At 43.9% G+C, this 6,421-nt stretch overlaps 1 long non-coding RNA gene across 1 annotated transcript in view; it reads right to left on the bottom strand.

Annotated features, from left to right (window-relative positions):
* Positions 1 to 3,061, bottom strand: part of LOC116378050 (uncharacterized) — a 5,559-nt gene extending 2,498 nt beyond the window's left edge. The window contains exons 1-2 of the long non-coding RNA XR_004212265.1: positions 2,302 to 3,061; positions 1,108 to 1,229 (exon numbers count right to left, since the gene is read on the bottom strand). This is a non-coding gene — a long non-coding RNA (uncharacterized LOC116378050). The remainder of the gene's footprint in view (positions 1 to 1,107; positions 1,230 to 2,301) is intronic.
* Positions 3,062 to 6,421: the final 3,360 nt, after the last annotated feature.

Raw genomic sequence — 6,421 nt, 5'->3', positions numbered from 1 at the left:
TGCATGGATACATGGCTGCATGGATACATGGCTGCATGGATACATGGCTACATGGATACATGGCTGCATAGATGCATGGCTGCATAGATGCATGGATACATGGCTACATGGATACATGGCTGCATTGATACATGGCTGCATGGATGCATGGCTGCATGCCTGCATAGATGCATGGCTGCATGGATGCATGGCTGCATAGCTGCATGGATGCATGCCTGCATAGATGCATGGACGCATGGCTGCATAGATGCATGGACGCATGGCTGCATAGACRCATGGCTGCATGGATGCATGGACGCATGGCTGCATGGATGCATGGACGCATGGCTGCATAGACGCATGGCTGCATGGATGCATGGACGCATTGATGCATGGATGGCAGTGTTGGGTGGATGTTCCATCCACCACTGAAAAATCTTAGCTATTAAAAGGGTTTTTATTTCTGTTTTTTAGTGAAATGTTTTACCAACTGTTGGAGGAGGAAATGAGCTACACACATTCATGTTCTCCTTAGGAGGAATTGTAATGATGCGCCATCATCAGGCCATAATGTCAGCTTGTCCAATCACGTTTAAGACTAATATCTGCAAAACTAATGAGCGAATAATGTCAGCCTCTGCTGCACTTTGTGTTTAATGGTAATTTCAAGATGCTAGCATGCTAAAATTCTAAACTGAGATGGTAAACACTGATACCTGCTAAACATCAGTTAGCATTGTCATTGTAAGCATAATAGCATTTAGCTCAAAGCACTGCTGTGCCAAAGCTTCACCGAGCCACTGCATGGTCAGTGACTTAAACAATTGATTATTCAAATTGTCAGTTGTTAATATTCTGTTGATTGACAAACTGATTCATCTAATAATCACTTAACACTTGAAAAAGTGAGAGTTTTACCAAAATGTCATGTTTTTCAAAAACGTTGTGAAACAGCTTCCTTGGATTTTTACTCATCAAAATAGGATCTTAATTAGCTCAGTTAAAGCAGAAACCAACTAATGAACGTATTGATCAGAGTGATGATCAGAGGGAGACACATTCCCTCTTTGTGCACATCAAGTATTGTGAAGGCAAAGATGAACAGCAGCACACATATTTGGATCTTACCAGAGTTCTCTGTGGAGGTGTTCTTAGTAATTTAAAGCTCGGCTGACCGCCGCGGACAACCAGTCCAACGAGGAGGAAGCCCAGTGCACAGAACGCACCCAGCAGGCTGAAGACCACGTACACTGTGAAGCAGGAGGACAGCAGCACACATCACATTAAAGAGCATCGGCTGTTTGAAAGAAATCAAATCACTAGAGGAAAGATTACTAATTCAATTAGCCTTCAATTAGCTATGCTGTTTAACAAATGAAGCACTTTCCTTTGAGAATCCTGCGTCTGTATTCTAAAGACATGAAGAGAGAGAAACAGGAGAACAGCATCGAATGGTAGAAAGGTAAGACACCTAAAATAAACCTGCATCCACAGTCGGGGGTGGAATCACTAGAGGTCCCACCATACAATACACCCATCACACTAAAACTAATACCTAAAAAAAACTAATACTTCCTATTGCGATATCAAACATTGCAATATATTGAGATTTATTACCTTTTTTCAACTGCAAATTGTGCAGTTTGTCAACATCTGATTTAGCTTCTAGTTCGGTTTAGCAAAACCATCAGAGCTTAAAATAACTAACAAACTTCAGAATCACTCCAGACTCAAACACCCGTCTCCAGATGGAAAGTCCTGTTTGTTTGTAGAAATACACTTTAACGGAGTGAACAAACATCTGATGCTATAGATCTACCGTCTTATTCTATGGTGAGAGAATAGCTCTAAGCTGTTTAGATAAAACACATCCGATGTGTAGAGTAAATCAGTCCTCCTGTTGCATTCAGTGCTGCAGGAAATATGCCCAATTCTTATCTGCACTTTTCCCACCTTGTATTGTAACTTGTTGTGTTTTGTGAAATGTTGCTGTGTTTTGACCTTTAGGGCCACCGTAGAAGTGTCCTGTTGAAACTGCATAATCAGGTATGAAACAATTAAAAAGTGAAACATGCCATTACAGCTTCAAATATGTTGTTAAAACGTGAACATGTTCTCATTACAACAACAATTTGTGCAACTTGATGTTGTGGTGATAGGCTGCATTCTTATCAACATGTTAAACACTTTGGTATTAGAAGGTCTGGACTTGAAGAAAGCTGGTGGATGGATTATGAACAGAGAAGTGTGCATCTCATCCCCCAAATACACAGATTCAAATTGCACAAAGATTGCACATGCTTGGATTAAAAGAAGACGTACGTGAGCTTCTGGACCGAGGAGGGCTGGTGAAGGCACAGCAAGGTTTACTGGAGATACAGTTCAGGCTGATGAGTGATGTCACAGAGACTGTCACACAGTACTCCACACCTGGCTCCAGGTAGGAGATGATGTTCTCCTCTTTGTAAGGCAGACTCAGACTGAACTGCAACACAACAGAAGAAACAAACGAAAAATGAATGGCTTTGAAGTTTACATGAACTACGGTATGAACTTTAACTCTTACAATCTACTGAACACTTCCTCTTTCTGAACTTCATCATTTCTCCCTGATTGTTATTGTGTTAATCCTTTGCAGTTTTAAATCATTTTGTACAGCTAGCAATACATTTGGGACAGTTTAAGGTCAAACCGAAGCTTATTGTGTTGAAACTGTGTCAAAATATATAATGTTGAATAAAAGTAATCTTAACCCAAACAGTAATATCAGAATGACAGCAGGTCAAAACAACTCATTCTACATGGTTTAATACTAACGAGTACAAACGTTATTACAGTGTTGCCCTAACGCTATTCTGACCTAGTGATGATGAAATAATTGAACAATTTAATGAACGTGTTCGTTGGTCGAGGTGGGGCTAACTGGACTCTATGGAAAATACTCTCCTCCAATCACAAGCATGCATTCGCCCTCTGAACGTTTGCATGAGCCTCGCTGGCCAAGCAGGACATGCCTCCCTGAATATGTGCACACAGCTGCGTGTTTAAGAGCACCAGCAGGTTCCAGCAGATGGGCAGCTGCCACAAACCGCTGCTGTCTGTGGTCTGACAGACGGGCCCGTAGCCTGCACTCATTGAGCATGACCCCCAGATACTCCACCTGTGTGGCAGGGGGCTGCTGCCCTTACGGTTGATCGTAAACCCTGGCTTGGTTAGCTGTAAGATCAACCAACTGTATGGAACATAGCCCATTTACCCTCATGCCTTGTTTGCGCATCGGCCTCAGCGCCGTGTCCACACGCTGAGGGCGCGGGGACCCGGGCATAGCTGAACGGCAGTCTGTGTACTCTCATAGGCTATCCCAGGAATATCCTGTGTTTCAAAGCCACCTTCACCTGAAGGTATACACCTTTAAGTCGATGGTGTTGAGCCGCTTGACGGTTGACAAACGGTACATCTTGCAGACAACAATGCACTGGTTTTGGATGGGAAGATGGGAGATCTGAAATCTCCCATCTTCTTGGAAAGCAGAAAGTAAGTCGAGTAAAAGCCTTTCTGTCATGGGGACGACACCACGCAGCCTGGTACTGTAACAGCTGCTGGATCTCTGCTGAGAGGTAGTCTACCTTCGTCTTTGAGGATAGACCGGGGGCGGCAATTATTTGTCCCAAGGGGCCACATGAGAAACAGGGACTGTTGTGGAGGGCCGGAACAATCCTGCTCTATATTATTCCATCTCTTTATAAAAAGCAGTAAATAGTTTGGTTGTGATGAGCTGTGAGTGGAGTAAATATCATGATCAGTGGTGGAACGTGACTAGTATATTTGCTTAAGTACTGTACTTATGTACAAATTCAAGGTACTTTACTGGAGTATTTCTATTTTATTTAACTTTGTACTCTTTACTCCACTACATTTGTCTGCCAGCTTTAGTTACTTTAAACATTACAATTTGTCAAACCCTTCCTAACTCCCCAAACTGAACAACAGAGTATAAAAGAGTTAAAATGAGCTCCACCGTAAACATCTGCAGCAGGAATAATAATCCAAACAAATATAAATATGTAATATCCATATATAATAGTACAACACTGACGGGGATCATGTTTCTGTTAATTAGTACTTTTATTACTATAACTATAACTATACAAATGACCTCTTTCTGTTTGTCAGCTCAGTGGAGAAATCTGGTCTGTGTTGGGCTTGAACGAGTGACTGAAGTCAGGCTGAATGTGTGAGGTGAGATGTGAAGGACAGCTGACAGCTGATGTCAGTGAGAGAGGATCTGGATCTGGATCTGTTGAACTTCATCACAGAGAACGTTTGTTCACAGATGTAGGTCGATCCAAAGAGAACCAACATCTTCTGAGCATGCCTCCTCATGTGAGAAGAATACAAATCCAGCAGTGATACTGACTAAAGTGCTCTGCAGGACTGCATCAGACTGCAGGTCAGTGAGTTGGAGCTGAACATCACTGAGCGTTACCCACACTGCAGGAAGAGAAGTGAAGGAGAAGAACTCATGTTTCACTCTCAACTGTTTGCAGTCTTGTAAACTCACCATGCAGTGCCCCTAACATGGATGAGTACCTGTGGAGGTGTTCGACTGATGGTGTGGCAACAAGTATGTTGCCGTCCGGCCCGCGGGCCACTCAATGCCCAGGTCTGGCATAGAGGATAGATTCAACTCCTTCAATCTATCCATGAACGGAGAAGGATCGCTGTAGGACTGGAGAAACCAACCGAGTCTCAGAGTCCATCCGTTCCGTTAACACGGAGTTGCGTTGCCACTCCTCGTAGAAGTGCGTTAGAAGACAAATGAGCAGCTGTGGGAACTTGATCTCCTGCCTCAGACCTCACCGCTGCTGCAGCACCTTTGCACTGAGACATCAGCTGCTACAGCAGGTAGACAACAGTCTGTATCTTTAAACAGCCTCGGCACACTCCACACCGGCGTTGGACAAATAACAGAATGTTGTTTTGTGTTCATCGAATATTTTCTTCTTCATGAAAGAACTTCTACCACTCACTCTCTTTCAATGAAGATGCATCCATGGAGCAGCTGGCGTTAACCCTCTGACTGCCTGGAGGAACTCTGACTGACACACAAACGGACTAAAACACGCCGAAGTGCTGCGTTAAGTGATCTCAAGTAAGAGGCTTGTGTCTGGACAGAGAGGTCAATGATCAGGTGTTCATTGTAACCTTTGTTGTGTTGTGTACTTAACGGACCGCTGAATCATGTTCAATGACTGCTGAGCAGAGGATTACCCATGCAGTCCAGTAGAGGGCGGAGCCTGTGTGAGCTACAACTATCTGTTTCTTGTAATTCAATAGAAATGGTTTCAGTTAATGTAGTAAAGGGGATGCACGTTACTTCCTGTTTCAAGTACTCTATTTTACCCAAGAAAGAGCTGCCACACACCAGGTGTTAAGACAGGAAACGCAGAGCAGCTCACAGATGTGTAAACAGTAGTCGTACGTAATCTGTTATTCTATCTCCACTCATTTGAGATTTTAGTAACATGCATGCTTGCTATAAGAAATGAAAGGCTACTCATGTCACAGTTGCATACTGTCACTGAAATGGGGGCTGAGAAGATTGAATTCCTTTGGTTTCTTCTCAACAGACTGAGCGTTTCTTCGAACAGACAAATATGATCCGTTGAGAGGAAAACGTGGGTAAAACCCACATAGTTCAGACAGAACATCGGCCATCTGAGGCGACCTGAAGCCTCTAGAAGTCACGTGTTAGGCCGACATGTGTTTCACTCAATATTTGGATGGGCCTTTCATGAGTCTGTCAAAGAAGTGAAGAAGAACTGCTCGTGGGTTTGTTGTTTGGATTTCTCTGCATTTCACGCTGCGCTGAGTTTCATATCAGTTTCTCAGTTTCATATACGAGCACATGCAACCTGAAACAAACATGCAACCTGAAACAAACATGCAACCTGAAACAAACATGACAAAATGTGAGATGTGAAAATGTGATGGAAACACATTTTACACATACAGCACCTACATCTTTATGAGACTACACAGAATACACACAGTATCTGAACTTCTGCAAGTTGCGTTCTGATTACTGCTTTAGCTCTTGATATTTATTTGGGCCACCAACCAAAAACTAGATTAGCTTAAACCAATGTCGATTCTTTCTTAAAGAGAGGCTGGAGGGCCTAGGGGCCCTGCTTTAAGAGAGGCTGCAGGGCCCAGGGGCCCTGCTTTAAGAGAGGCTGGAGGGTCTAGGGGCCCTGCTTTAAGAGAGGCTGGAGGGCTCAGGGGCCCTGCTTTAAGAGAGGCTGGAGGGTCTAGGGGCCCTGCTTTAAGAGAGGCTGGAGGGCCCAAGGGCCCTGCTTTAAGAGAGGCTGGAGGGCTCAGGGGCCCTGCTTTAAGAGAGGCTGGAGGGCCCAGGGGCCCTGCTTTAAGAGAGGCTGGAGGG

The sequence above is a fragment of the Anarrhichthys ocellatus genome, unplaced genomic scaffold, assembly GCF_004355925.1.
Source record: "Anarrhichthys ocellatus isolate YVR2014 unplaced genomic scaffold, GSC_Weel_1.0 scaffold2010, whole genome shotgun sequence".
NCBI lineage: Eukaryota > Metazoa > Chordata > Actinopteri > Perciformes > Anarhichadidae > Anarrhichthys > Anarrhichthys ocellatus.
This window is presented reverse-complemented; position numbering and strand designations above follow the sequence as displayed.